The 16,167-nt window shown below is 37.1% G+C and overlaps 1 pseudogene; it reads right to left on the bottom strand.

The window, feature by feature from the left end:
- The window catches only part of LOC109075091, a 228,828-nt pseudogene that overhangs the window by 186,806 nt on the left and 25,855 nt on the right, over nucleotides 1-16,167 (bottom strand).

The following is a 16,167-nucleotide window of genomic DNA, read 5'->3' on the forward strand; positions in this document are numbered from 1 at the left end:
CAATTTTCATTTCATGTAGAACTTCAACTGAGCTTTTCCAGAAGAAGGAAAAAAAATCCAAATCACATATAGTAGCACACTGATAGCCTTCGGTAACAAAGTTACCGAGCTTTCGCGATCAACACACACTCCATGATACCGGTCCCCAGGGTGATGCATATTGAATGGCTGTTCGTGACCGATTCAGCAGAGCGTCTTTGCTAAACGCAAAGAGAGAGCGCGTGTGGTGCGGCTGAGGATGTTTGATTACAGAGTGACTGAGATCAGAGGCAAAAACACATTGGTATAAACTGCATCACAGATATTCAGAGTCATAGAAGGGTCAGCGCACACTATAGAGAGGCAGAGCTAATAGGGAGGTTGGAATATGCACAGTATGTGTGTGTGTGTGTAATAAATATTTAATGGAAGAGTAGTGTGATGACCAGTTGCAGCCCAAGGCTCTGCTACACGCCACTTACAGTGAGCACAACCCTTTCATCATCCACACACACGGAATCGCACACACACAATTGCGCACGGCTTTTCCAGCTGCAGTCTGACCTGAAAACCTGTCTGCTTGCTGCTCTGGCTGTCTTTCTGAATTAAGAGCACTCTCACTCTCGATTGAGCACACAATATTCTCCGGCTAGCTCTGTTACTCTCATCTTCTCTGTGTGTGTTATGCACTCCTTACCCTCCCCCAACCTTCTCCCATCATCACCTCCTGGCCTTTTTTCTCCTTCTCTCCCTCTAATTCCCCATCCCTCCCTCTCTGATGTCTTGTTTCCTGAGCTCAGCTCTCTCTGAATCAGCAGAGGTTCTCAAGCAGGTCAGCAAAGCGAGGCATTACAATTACTGCCTACATCAGCCTCAAAACACACACGGATTTATTACTGTACTCGCATGACGCTAATGTTGGGGAATGGGTGGAATTGAATTAGCCCCAGTTTCTTTCATGGCTTTCCAGAAGATGTGGCGTTAATGTTTGCGGGGTGTAATTAGCGAGGCAGCATCGGGGAGGAACACCGGCATCTGGCCGTTGCCTCGGCTCCAATCGTGTTGCTGTCAGTCTAGACCTGCTTTGGAGAGAGTGATCAACTGCACAGCCTGGTGGCAGTGCTGCTGGGAAGAAAAGGAGAGAGGGAGAGAGAGCTGGGGAGTAACGGTGCTGGAGGGCCAGCTCTCTCTCTCTGATTACTGAGCTTATTACTGCAAGGAACTAGACTTGCTTATAATCCGTGTATCCTACAAGAGAGGTGCATTTTTCTTTCTCTCCTGTTCTTCTCTGTCTCTCTGCTTAATGTTAAGTGTTGCTCTGATACTGATATCCTGATTGCTGCTGCTGATTTTTTTTTTTTATGTTAAACTGGACAGATGATAAATAGATGATTTCATATTATAATAGATTAAAATAGATTAAAAAACAACCTTTATGATAGAAATAAATGCATAAATTGGCCTCAGATTTGAAGTTCACCCAAAAATGAAAATTAGCCTGTAAATTACTCACCCTCAAGTCATCGTATGTGTATATGACTTTCTTCTTTCAGACGAGTCAGAGTTATATAAAAAATTGTCTTTGATCTTTCAAGCTGTTTAATGCCACTCAGCGGGTGTTGCATGCATCAGTCCAAAAGAAGTTAAATAAAAAGCACCCATCCATAAAAAAAGTGTCTCACACAGCTCTGTGGGGTGAACAAAGGCCTCCTGAAGAGAATCGATGCATTTTTGTGAGAAAAATATCCATATTCAAAACGTAATGATCACTTTAATGTAGCTTGCGCCAACAGTTGTACACGGAAGCAGCTCCGGGTGGATGACGTATGGAGGTCAGTGTTGCATATGCAACATAGTCTCGTGAAAACCAACGTTTGTTAATAGGAGCAAAGTAAGCAAAGTTTCCTTACTTTAGCAAAGGAAAACCAGTCTCCTCTTGGCTTATATCGAAATCCTCTGACATTCTTCTTTATAAATCCTCGTTTTGTACTTCTAATTAGTGACCATTGCTTTGTTTTGATCTCTCCACTGCGTTTCCGCATGTGTCAATTCTGAGTGGCGCATGCGCAAAACCAACCATACGCCCGGAACTGCTTCCATGTACAACAGTGACTAAAACTCTATCATTGCACAAATGTAATAAACACTTTTCTCTCACTTTCGTTATCTGTCATATGGGGAAGCTGTTCTGGCGGATGACGCAGCACGTATGTGCAGCGCGCGTGCCTCTGAGATATGCTAGTCTTGCGAGTTTGTTTATAGGAGCAAAGGAAGCAAACTTTCCTTACTTTAGCAAAGGAAAACCAGTCTCCTCTTGGTTTATATCTAAATCCTCCGACATTTTTCTTTGCAAATGCTCAGTTTGTACTTCTATATCATTAGCGGCGATTTGTTTTGTTCTCTCTCCGTGTTCGTCACTAATAGGGATCTCAAAAAAAAATTTGAATTTCGAATATTCGTCGAATTTAAAATAAAAAGCCACATTCGAATGCAAAAACGTTGCATTCGAATTTCAGGTGTGCATTAAGGAGGCTGCTTTAAGGCCCAGCCCGGGTATAATTCACATTCCGTGTTCGGTTCTGTCTTGCGCCTAGCAGCATCCGCTCAGCTTTCAAAAAAAAAACCATATCTACACACACCAACACTCCTCTCACAAAAAAAACCTTGTGCGTGCGCTGTTGTACGCACACCGTCCGCACGGTCTTATAAATTGCCTGCACGCGGGATGGGGTGCGCGGCTGTCCGCGCACCCTCTTGATGACGAAAATGACAATGCAGACGCTGCATGGATGTGGATGGCCTAAGTATATTTTGGCCTTTATCAGTGGCACACGAGATGCAATGATGTAAGTGTGTCATTGCATTATAATTTTTTTGTTAGCCTATTCAGTTGAAGCCATTAGATGCAGCGCAAAAAAAAAGAGAACATCAATGTGGAAAACATCTTGTTTACATCAAAACTGAAACCAAGCAGTTCACACAGAACTCATATTTCGCGCATTTTCTAGAGGCACATCTATTACCGTTGCACTTGTGTCTTGCACAAGGGATCCGCATGTTTAGAAAGCCATGTAAAATTAATGTAACTTAAACTTTTTAAAAACGTAAAAAAATCTCAAGACTTTATGGTAGGTTTTTCCCCATCCCACTGCCTCATGTTTTTAAATGAAAAATGTACTCTGTGTGATTGGCTTTCCGCCCTTTGTATTAAACTATGCATGCATACATGACGCTGTTTTGTTTATAATTGTTTAAGCAACTTAATTATAATTGGTTTATAAACATTATTTTAAATATTATTCACTTCACAATCATGTATTCTAATACTTTGAATAAACGTGTATTAGTAATAAGCCAAAAGCTTTTTATCACCCTAACTGAAATTATGCATTTTAAATTCGAATATAATTAGAATTTTGATAATATATAAGTACAAAATTCGAATTTAGTTTTTCAGCCAATTTGACAGCCCTAGTCACTAATCATGCAACACCGATGTCTTACGTCATCTGCCGGAACGGAGTGAGAAAAAAATGTTTATTACGTTTGAAATGTGTATATTTTTCTTACAAAAACGCATGGATTCACTACAGGAGGCCTTTATTCAATCAACCACAACAACACCAGCTAATTTTCTTTTTTGGGTGAACTAACGCTTTAACTACATTGGTTAAATGTACGAAAGATGTAGATGTAATTTGTGTGCAGCGGTTGGAAGTTTTGTGCCGCCGTTCAGTCTGTATTTAACAGTATGATGAGGCTTGCTGCGCCAAGTCCAAAACAATCATTCACAGGACACGAGAGAAGCTGTGCTTTGATCATTTTAATCGAACACATCAGTAATGAAATTAAACAATTATAGAATAATATTTAAATTAATTTTAAGCCATCTCACATCCCCCCTGGATGATCACTGAGGCCCCCTAGTGGGCCACGCCCCCACCGGGTGAGAACCCCTGCTCTATAGGGACCCCTTCACATTACTATAAGGTTAAAATTAACAAGAGCCAAACAGAGCCCAAACTTAAATTCAATTACTATTTATTTTAATATAAATAATCAACACCCAGCTTTAAAAATGAAAACATGTAAACTGCACATCATTTTTTTTTTTTTTTATTAACTTCTATTTTATAATGATAAAATTGTTATTTGTTGTTGAAATACATTAATTTAGTGAATAACAAGCTGTGGACACTGATGACTTGCCTGAGGTAAATGAAATGCTGTGTGACATTTTATTTCCACAGAGTTTTATTGACACCTTTCTACGGTTGAACACTGATTGAATGATAACATGAGGCATGAACTAAAAAAAAAAAAACTACAAAAAAAAAAAAAAAAAAAAAAAAAAAAACACTAATAATAATCAACTAAGAAAAAAAGGTGTTTCTTTAAGAAACAACTACACTCTTTAAAAATCAAGGTTTTTTTTTTTTTGGGGGGGGGGGGGGGTCATCTACTGTATGGTTCTATGAACCTGTAACCATCCACAGAATCTTTTCATTGCACAAAAGGCTCTTTTCAGTGTTTCTTTAAGAACTGTTCACTAAAAGATTCCAGCCACTAAGAAAAAAAGGTGTTTCTTTAAGAACTGTTCACTAAAAGTTTTTGGGGAACCCAAAAACAGTTCTTCTATTGCACTGCTGCAGAACCCCAATCTGGAACCTTTATTTTTTTAGAGTGTATTATGCAAGGCCAGCCAAAACTGAAGCTTGTCGTTTTGACCAACCCCTAGCCACTTCTGCATGCAATTAGCATCAGACGGTCAATGGGGTGTTCCGTCTGAAGCAGAAACAACTGTGATGTCAGCTAAGAACTGCTTCTGAAGTTTAAAAAGTTGCTGATGCATCGATAAACATTAAATATTTTTAAAGAAAGTAAAACACACAACAGCTGTTGATCATCACAGGCCATCAGTTCTGAAACACAAATTTCAATTGGACCTTGAAAGTTTGAGGGAATCAGATGAACTCCAGCAAGAACTTCTGTAAGCTGCTGAGAGTCTAAATTTATCCGCCAGCAAAATGTGATGAGACGAAAAAACCCAAATGCTGCATAAGCAGGTTGAAGCAGAGGGCTAAAATTGGGCCCAATCACTGGAGGGCTCAACTTTTGCCAATCGCTGGCAGCTGACCAGCCAGAAAACAGTAGCGCAGCTAAAGAACAGCTACACAAGCTTTAGTTTATCACGCCCGACTTTTTCCTTTCTTTCAGCGCTGCAGACCAGGGGTTGTCGGCAACACAAGTTGTAGCTCCTAAACTCTCTTCTTAATGGCAGATCTTCCCCTGCTAATAAAGGACTAATGAGGGAGTCTGTATGGTGTTCGGTCCCCAGTGGAAGAGAAGCTCTCAGCACTCACAGTAAACACAGTCTGCTCAGACTAGAGATGATCAGTTTGATGTCTGTCTCCATGCAGATGCTTCCATTCTTAAACAATGCAGGCCAGCGTGGTTAATTGCTACTGAGACGAGCAGAGGTGCGGTTACATGAGCATTTCTGCTGCAGGTGAGTGAGTGTTTTTGTGTGACAGGACTGACTGACGAGCGAGCTAGTGAGCGCCCTTGACTCGCGGCAGGCGAATAATGCCTATAAGGGCTGGGGGAGGTTCGTTATCAGACATATACCCCCGCCCCCATGCGCACATATTCACGCACACACTCGTGCGCACACTTACACACACTCTGTGAGGACAGTGTAGCAGTCTTACCCCTTCCCGGAGGCACCTCATTAACACGGTGTAGGCGGCAGCAGGAACGACCCACAATCCTCCTGGGCGCTCTTTCTTCTCTTCCTGCAGGGGAAGGAAAGAGAGTATGTGTGTGTGTGTGAGTGAGCGAAAAAGAGAGAACTATTACTGAGGCTCATTGGGGGAACAATTAAAAGCAGCAAAATGCAGCCACCATCATAATGAGGCTAAATAAATAAAGTCCTGTGACGGTAAATAAGACGACAGGCTCGCTGGCTCAGGCAGGTACAGGAAACACAGCTCAAGTTATAAGCAATGATCGTGTCAATTAGAGGAAAAAGCAGGGAACGCTGCGAAGCAACATCCTCCTCTCATTTAACTTCTAATACTTGCGTTCAGCACAGTGCAGAGACTGATCGTCAACATCAACAGCAGCTCGTGAGCAATACCTTCGAACAAGTCAAAACAAGACAAGGACTTATGCTTATATTTATGCCTACATTAAGCTGCATTATGCAACGTGCAGTAGGTGGTTATAAAATATACGTTTTTTTTTTTTCTTTCTTTCGTTAACTGATGATTACTTCTAATAAAGGCAGAAATTTTATTATGACAAATTGGCCTTGAAAATCCTCTAAGTAAAAAAAAAAAAAAAATACATGGGCAATCAGTTTTATCATTCAAAACAGTGATTCTAAATTATTAATGCATCACTATCACTAATTAACTTAAAGTTAATATTAATAATTAAAACTTAACAAAACTACTTAACATTTTTTTTTTTTTTTTTTTCTCCAAGCTTGATTAATCTACTTTTTTTTTTTTTTTTTTTTTTTTTTAGAATTATGTATCATTTTGCATTTTAACCTATATTAATTTAAAATTTATACATGAACTCAAAGCTACATTTTACTGTATCTGGTATTTTGTTGCAGTTTATGCAATAAATCATTTTATGGTCAACTGAGCAATTTTGAAGACTTAATTAATTTTTAGTTTAGGTTTTGTTTTGTTTTATTGTTTTGTTTTTTTCCAGATTAGAAGCACCTCTTGCAATAAGCTGATACCCATGAGTGAGTACCTCAGTGGGCAAATTGTTCTTACAGAGAACTTCCCAAACTTTTTCTAGGGCCATTAAAATTGATTACCATGGGATAGCATCTGAAAAATGGGAAAACTCCACCCCCGAGTGGCTGATAAAATAATTTTGTAAGCAGGAATCATTCTGTGAAAACCAGCACCATCTCATTGGTCTCTTTTTGCATGCTTTATGCTATGTACAGGTTAATACAGAAATAATTAACATTGACTTCTGATAAATCTGAAAATTGTATTTGTTTGTTTGTTTAATAATGATTAAGTAAATGATTTGATAAGCCAAACCCTTAAATATATCATTTATATTGCATTAGACAATAAAATACTGAAGTCACTGAGCTATGACTGTGATGAGCCCACCCACTTTCAACTGTGGCCCACCCAATAAGAAGACAATTTTCCAAATGGATCTAATTTATATAAAATAATAATAATAAACATATTTCACTATAATGTTTTATATTTAGTTTTTTTTGTTGTTTTTTTGAACACTTAAAATACATAATGTAATATTCCTACACATAATATGAAAATTACCAACTTAAGTACATTATGTTTTATAACAAATATCGGACAGCGTGATTAAACGATGTTTAAATCTATAAAATTCTCTATTAGTTCTATTGGATCTTAGTGCTGCGTTCGACACTATTGACCACACTATTCTTTTGCATAGACTAGAACATTTTGTTGGCATTAATGGAAGTGCAATAGCATGGTTTAAAATCGTACTTATATGACCGCCATCAATTCGTAGCAGTGAATGAAGAGGTATCATATCGTTCACAAGTGCAGTATGGAGTACCGCAAGGCTCAGTACTAGGGCCGTTACTCTTCACGCTTTACATGTTACCCTTGGGAGATATCATCAGGAAACACGGTGTTAGCTTTCACTGTTATGCTGATGATACTCAGCTCTATATTTCATCGCGGCCCTGGCGAAACATACCAATTTGAAAAACTAACGGAATGCATAGTCGATATAAAAAAACTGGATGACGACGTAATTTCTTACTGCTAAATTCTGAAAAAAAAAACAGGTGTTTTAATTATAGGGCCTAAAAGCTCTGCATGTAATGACCTAGAACGCTGTCTAAGCCTTGATGGCTGCTCTGTCGATTCTTCGTCATCAGTTAGGAACCTAGGTGTGCTATTTGATAGCAACCTTTCCTTAGAAAGCCACGTTTCTAGCATTTGTAAAACTGCATTTTTCCATCTCAAAAAATATATCTAAATTACGGCCGATGCTCTCAATGTCAAATGCAGAAATGTTAATCCATGCGTTTATGACCTCAAGGTTAGACTATTGTAATGCTCTATTGGGTGGTTGTTCTGCACGCTTAGTAAACAAACTCCAGTTAGTCCAAAATGCAGCAGCTAGAGTTCTTACTAGAACCAGGAAGTATGATCATATTAGCCCGGTCCTGTCAACACTGCACTGGCTCCCTATCAAACATCGTATAGATTTTAAAATCTTGCTTATTACTTATAAAGCCCTGAATGGTTTAGCACCTCAGTATTTGAACGAGCTCTTGTTACATTTTAGTCCTCCACGTCCGCTCCGTTCTCAAAACTCTGGCAATTTGATAATACCTAGAATATCAAAGTCAACTGCGGGCGGCAGATCATTCTCCTATTTAGCGCCCAAACTCTGGAATAACCTACCTAACATTGTTAGGGAGGCAGGACACACTCTTGCAGTTTAAATCTAGATTAAAAGACCCATCTCTTTAACCTGGCTTACACATAACACACTAATACACTTCTAATATCCAACTCCGTTAAAGGATTTTTAGGCTGCATTAATTAGTAAAACCGGAACTGGGAACACTTTCCATAACACCCGATGTACTTGCTACATCGTTAGAAGAATGGCATCTACGCTCATATTAGTCTGTTTCTCTCTTATTCCGAGGTCACTGTGGCCACCAGATCCAGTCTGTATCCAAGTCAGATGGTCACTGCAGTCACCCGGATCCAGTATGTATCCAGCCCAGATGGTGGATTAGCACCTAGAAAGGACCTCTACAGCCCTGAAAGACAGCGGAGACCAGGACTAGAGCCCCAGAGACAGATCCCCTGTAAAGACCTTGTCTCAGACGACCACCGGGACAAGACCACAGGAAACAGATGATTCTTCTGCACAATCTGACTTTGCTGCAGCCTGGAATTGAACTGCTGGTTTCGTCTGGTCAGAGGGCCCCCAACTGAGCCTGGTTTCTCCCAAGGTTTTTTTCTCCATTCTGTCACTGATGGAGTTTTGGTTCCTTGCCGCTGTCGCCTCTGGCTTGCTTAGTTGGGAACACTTCATTTACAGCGATATCATTGACTTGATTGCAAATTATTGCACAGATACCATTTAAAACTGACCTGAGCTGCATGATGACATCACTGAATTCAATGATGAACTGCCTTTAACTGTCATTTTGTATTATTGACACACTGTTTTCCTAATACTTGACCAGAACCATCAACTACAACCAAACCCAACCAAAACATAACAACACATAACTCCATCAAACCCAACCTTGACTTCACAGCGTGATTAAACGATGTTTAAATCTATAAAATTTTGATATTTGGCAACATGCAAACTCAGAAACTTTTATTTTGAAATTGTGCACAGCATATACAGAGGAAGAGTTTAGCCCCTTTCACACATACAGTCTTCACTGGTAAATTACCAGGAAGTTACCATTAAGAGATCATGTATGAACAGGACCTTTTCAAAAATCCAGGTAAATTTGTTCTGCCGATCATATCATTCTTATGGAGATGACATGATTACTGTGAGCTGTTTACAAAGCTCCGCTGCTTTTTAATTAGTTTTCCTATATACATATGCATTAGATGGGCATCTTTGACCATTGGGCCTCTCAGCTTTTTTAACGTGTTGCGCTTCTCCATTCATCAGGCCTGCAACTCTGCAATTGGATACTATTACGCACATCTTGTATTTATAAGAGCAAAAAACTCTGATTGGCTAGTAATGTTAGTTTAGTTGAGAGCGAAAGCTGTGCTCCTCTCATACCATTGGTATCACAACAAATGTATTCCAAAAAAATAATATGAAAATTATAAAATGAACAGTCTAAAAACACTTTTCTACAGCCACTGTGCAGGTTTCTCTTTGTGAGGTTTGGTTAGCGGTGACTGAAACACAGCTTTACACACAACTGTCAGTCTGCATGGAGAGGATCTTGAGACTCCAGTAGCTTTAAACACCTGTCTGCTGCTCAGCAGTGGTTTTTTTACAGCTGGCATTACAATACAGTTCATTTGTTTGACAGAAACTTTCCTTAATAAATCTTTATCTGACCAAGCTCTTCTGTGCTCTAAGTCACTCACAAATCTTTTGACAGTTACAATAATTTCTATTAGCTTTTCACGAAATATTGTTTGTTTTGAGGCCTTTTGCAAGACATTGCATTGTTTCATACTTTTCATCTTCAGAAAGATCTTTCTTCCTCACCATATTTCATGAGAACTGTGACTTGCTTAATAATGTGGAACAACCTCTTTAAGTAGGGTTTCCATTTACCTAAGAAGACCTGACAAAGTATTGACCAAACCTGTCTGAGATTGATACCAGTTATCTAAAAAGATTTGAAAAACAACACAAACAAAAAATCTGACTCTTTATTGTACCGAAATCCTATTGATATGTCACTTACATAATAATTTGGAACGCAGTGTATATTGCACATTTATCAAACTCTTGTTATCGTTTATCGAGAAAATTTATATCACGCGATCATTATTGTTATCAATTTATCGCCAAGCCCTATATAGTTGTGTTTTACTGAATGACAGTCTGAAGAACAATGAAAGCTAGTATGTGTACGCTTCCATGGCTTATCTCTTATCACTCCCATTCATTATGTCGCAGAAAGCACAGCCACAGTTTTCCACCTGGACCGTTATTGACATTCATAGCATCAACACACCTTTTGCTCGCATTACACTAGAACTGAGGAGTGGAGAAAAGTAATTAGATAAAGCCAATCAAGGCCACAGCGTCCCTCATACTCCCCCTGAGCTCAGAGCTAATGTGATCAATAAAAGCTGTGTGTGCTGTTGTACTGCATGACCCTGAAAAACACAACCGGTACAGGAGATACACACTTATATAAGCCCAACAAAACATGTTATCTGCTAACCTCGGGTCCCTTACAGCGATCGATACAGCGATCAGATTAGGGTGACCAGACGTCTACAACACAGGACAAATTTTGGTCAAAGAAGTCGAAAAAAAACAGGCCATCTTATCACACCGGTTGTAATGAGGTAAAATGGTGCTGTGATGAGCCATTTATGGGCTCCAGAGGCTGTGCTTCATTACACCTTTGGACCTCATTCACAGGCTGCTGTACATGTGCGATGCTGAAAATCCCCCAACAAAGCAATGTGGTATAGCTGGAAAATGCAGTGTCACCGTGACAGACAGTAGATGTGACATGAGTAAATGCAAATAAAGAGTGTACGGTTTTTAGCAGTGATCTTTAGAGTACTAAAATTCTGTCAAAGGATGCACCAGACTGCATCGGTTATGAGGTGGTCCTCATGTTGAGGTTAATGAGGTCTGAGAGGTTGTGTGAATCTCTCCTCATAAGGGAGCTTTTTAAATGTCATGGAATACTCGGAGGACAAATATTGCCTGTAAGACATTTATGAGAAGCAAATTGAGCTGTATGAAATTTCAGACCATTGAACATACTGATCTGTTCATGAGATCGCAATCCGGTGGCTAGACCCTCTCGAAGCCAAAGTGGACTGATCAATAATTACATCAATATAACAGAAGTCTGCTTTATTTATATATACCACCCCAATTTCAATCCGTCACTAATTGGACTCACGTGAATATTAATATGATACTCTAGTTATACTGTAGGTGATTCTTTAATTAGAGGAACTCTTGTGTCCCCTAGGATAATTTTGAGGGGATTTTTTAAAGCAATAACAGATTTTAAATAACAGATAATAACTACCCAGATTTTTAACTTCCCCTTTAATGTATACACAATGTTAAATTGAGATTCACACTCATCATTATCATCACAGCATTTTTATAGAAAGTTAATAGTTTTTAATAGGGCTGGACGATATGGCCAAAATGTATATTTTAAAGGTATATTTCTTAATTTCGGTCTAAACGATATAATTCCGATATTGATATGAAAACTGTTTTTTTTTTTTTTTTTTTTTTTTTTAAGCCTCATAAAAACTGCCAAGAACACCCACAACAGATGTCTGTACCTACAAACTTATGAAGCAAGTCTATGAAACATCCTCCTATAAAACCAAATATTAAAAAAAAAAAAAAAAAAAAAGCACAAATGAATTAATGTTCTCCTTTTATTTGTATTTAGCCTTCATACAAACAAGAAATGTGAAATCAGTGTCAAATAAACATCTCAGACTCACCTTATTAATATTTATATCTTTAACTTCAAACTATAGGCTAATATAGACTACCAGTCAAAAGTTTTTGAACCGTAAGATTTTTTATGTTTTTTTAAAGAATTCTCTTCTGCTCACCAAGCCTGCATTTATTTGATCCAAAGTACAGCAAAAACAGTAACATTTTGAAATATTTTAATTTAGTTATTATTATTATAATATTTTTTTATGTTTTCTAATTGAAAATATTTTAAAATGTAATTTATTCATGTGATTTCAACGCTGAATTTTTAGCATCATTACTCCAGTCACATGATCCTTCAGAAATCATTCTAATATTCTGATTTGCTGCTCAAAAAACATTCATTATTATGTTAAAACAGCATAGATTTTTTTTTTCAGGTTTCTTTGATGTATAGAAAGTTCAGAAGAACAGCATTTATCTGAAATTGAAATATTTTGTAACATTATAAATGTCATATATAAATGTTATAAATGTTTAGCACCCAAAAAAAAAAAAAACGATGTCTAATTTTACAAAATCCCCCACTATATTCTGCCCTTATGCTGACTTCATGCTTTTAAATCGAATGGTGTAAAATGTTACAAAAGGATTTTTATTATTATTATTATTATTATTATTATTATTATTATTATTATTATTATTATTATAATCAAAAAATACAAATCATATATTCATAATCAAAAAAAATACAGTTCTTCTCCTGAGCACTATATTAGCATGTTAGAATGTTTTCTGAAGGATAATATTGATATTAGCATGTTAGAATGATTTCTGAAGGATCATGTGACACTGAAGACTGGAGTAATGATGCTGAAAATTTTGCTTTGATCACTGGAATAAATTACATTTTGAAATATATTCAAATAGAAAGCAGTTATTTAAAACAGTAGAAATATTCAAAAATGTTACTGTTTTTGCTGTACTTTGGATCAAATAAATGCACGCTTGGTGAGCAGAAGAGAATTTAAAAAAAAAAAAAAAAAAAAAAAATCTTACTGTTCAAAAACTTTTGACTGGTAGTGTAGGCTGATTGTTCTTAAAGACTGAAACAAATGTGCTTCACCCAGGATAAAGAGTATGAAAAGTGCTCTGAGTTGCCGCAGAAAACAAAAAGATTGCTCAACAACAAAAAACGTTGCTGGAGATGGGCTTATTACTGAAAAAGCAAACTGATTCTCTGCCAGCAGGAGGCACTTTTTTAAAGCCATCGAAACTTTTCTAAAGACAGTCAGTTCCCTTCAGAGATACATTCATATAACACACTCGTCACGCATTTTGATTTTGAAACGTGCAGTGCTCATGTTTATTCAATGAAGTAAAACGTTACAAACAAATCAATGTATGGGAAACACTGGTAATGTATCGAAATATCAGAAATGTGTTTAAAAATCCTATCACTGTTATTTAAAAACATTTTATCGCGATACATATTGATATTAAATTATTATCCAGCACTAGTTTCTAACAAACTATAGTTTGTTAGAATGGAAATAATGTCAGGGAAGCACATCTCTGCAAGAAAAACAGTAAGTTTGACAATCAGAAATGTAATTTGATATTATGTATGGGTGTCATTACAAAATTGAAGAATTGTAATGTTTTAATAATAAATTATTATACTTTATTTGTTTGTTTAACAGGAACAATACACTAGGCATTGTTAAACAGAGACAACTAATGCAGTGTACACAGGGCATATAGCATAAAGCTTCAAAACAAAACAAGCTAATAAAAACAAACACAATCAATAATAATTGAATAATTAATAAATATTTAATAATTATTAAACTATTAACTTTACATCCAGTATTTGACCTACTGCATGTCACAGCAGTTTTCTTTTTTCTTTTTTTTTTTTCTTTTTTATAGCAAAAATAGTCAAATTCCCCCATTTTCCTCATAGGAATGAATAACAGTGCTTCATTTTCCACCAGTAGTGGGCGTGGAATATTTTCCGACTACTTATATCAATAAACCCCACCCAAAGGGGATTGCAATTCCATTTGAATTTTGTGAAGGTTGGAGCAGGATGCGGAGAAAGTGCAATAACAAATAGGTGATTTTGACAGGGTCATTTTGCAAGAACTCGTAATACATTGGAAATGCAATTGCAAATGGACTTGCCGTTTCCATTTGCAATCTGGCAGACATATTACATACACAAAAAAAAAAAAAAAAAAAAAAAAAAAAAAACAATGTGTGATTTGCAATTGCGTTTGGTTATGTCTCAATGTATGCGTCTACAAATTGAAAACAGCAACTACAAATACATTTTGCAATTCCTTTCGAATATTGTCCAGAATATCATTCCACATACAGTATGTTAGCAATTCCAAGGCTTATCCAATTTTAAAAAAAGGTGCCATTACATCACACAATATTTATAATTCACACCATCACACATTATACAGTCCCAAAAATAACTATATAATATAAATAATTTTATTATTCATATAATATATTTCAATGTTTTTCCATTTCATTTCATACCTGAGTAGCAATGTGGTAGAGCAGCTCCCCCAGGGGCGGAATCAAGCATTGTTTCAATTTACTGCTCCTGAAGTTCTCTCGGATCAGTTCTGTGAACATGGCCACTGCCTAAGGAAAAAAACAACACACAAATTTGACATCTGTAGCTAATAAATAGTTTCATTTATAAACATTCTAAATTAACTAAATGTACAGTTCACCCAAAATTCACCTTCACAAGCAAGCATACTTGAGCTATTGTGTATCATATTAGATGAGCTCTATGTATGTGCATTGATCAACATTTCCATGTGAATATAATCTCTAAGTCACACAAAGCAACTGTAGCTATCTTTCCATCCACCTATTTTTATGCATTTTGGAATATTGAATAAAAATACACTGGATGGAAACGGCCAGGATGCACATGAATTCTAAAAGTGTGCGTAAAAAAAAACTTATGCGCATATTTGTGTAGGATAAACTTGCGTTCCCAAACAGCAAAAAACCAATGACTGCATTTATTGTGTTTTTATTATCTGCTCCTAGTTTTGTTAGTGATATTTAGTGCCAGTTTACCAGGAAGTGACGATTTTGTTCTCTTTGACTCATTGGATGGAAATGGTCACGATGTGGGAAGATTTGCATAACGCCGCCCAAATGTTCATGCAAAGAAAAGTGGTGTAACTTTATTGTTGCCGCCGCCGCCATTTTGTGAAGACGCTGTGTGTTTCGTTGCAAAATCGAAAATGCTTTGTTTGGCCTTCCAAAAGTGGACACAACTAGAAATCAGTGGTTAAGTTATATTTACAACACTGTTTCTAGAACAGTTCAACCCAAATATTTAGATGTGTGCAGCGCACACTGTTTCCTGATCACAGTCTGTAAGTACGTTTACATATTTAAAGAATTTGCCACAGATGATTCAAACGTGAGTTTTGAGCAGTGTAGAGTAGCGCTTGTTGTTTGTCATTTCTCCGATCACAAATACAGAAATGGTTTTATGTTTACGCGGCGTGATATGCAACGCAACGCGTAAAAAGACAGTATAAGTCATTATAATCTGTAATTATGTACCCACTGGATGCAACAAATGCCTCGTTTATAATGGGTTTTATTAGTTTTGTCTTGTTGCACAGGGACATCACAGTATGGTGAGGGGCGTAACATTTCCGTCACACACTTGAGGTATTCAGCCAATTACAATGCACAGGATAACTGGCCAATCACAGCATACCTCGCTTTTCTGACCGATGAGCTTTGTAAAAATTTACGCGTTTCAGAAAGACAGGGCATACAGGAAAAACAATAATGTACAGTATGTGGAAAATAATGTTTTTTTAACCTTAAACCGCATAAACATTTCATTACACCAAATACACAAAATAATGTTCTTTTTAGCAGCATCATATGACCCCTTTAATGAAACCACTTGATTCAAATGGATAATTACAAAGGTTTATGAATTCTCGAAAGGTTGATCAGTTTGGTTGTGTGGACTTT

The sequence above is a fragment of the Cyprinus carpio genome, chromosome B16 (genome assembly GCF_018340385.1).
Source record: "Cyprinus carpio isolate SPL01 chromosome B16, ASM1834038v1, whole genome shotgun sequence".
Lineage (NCBI taxonomy): Eukaryota > Metazoa > Chordata > Actinopteri > Cypriniformes > Cyprinidae > Cyprinus > Cyprinus carpio.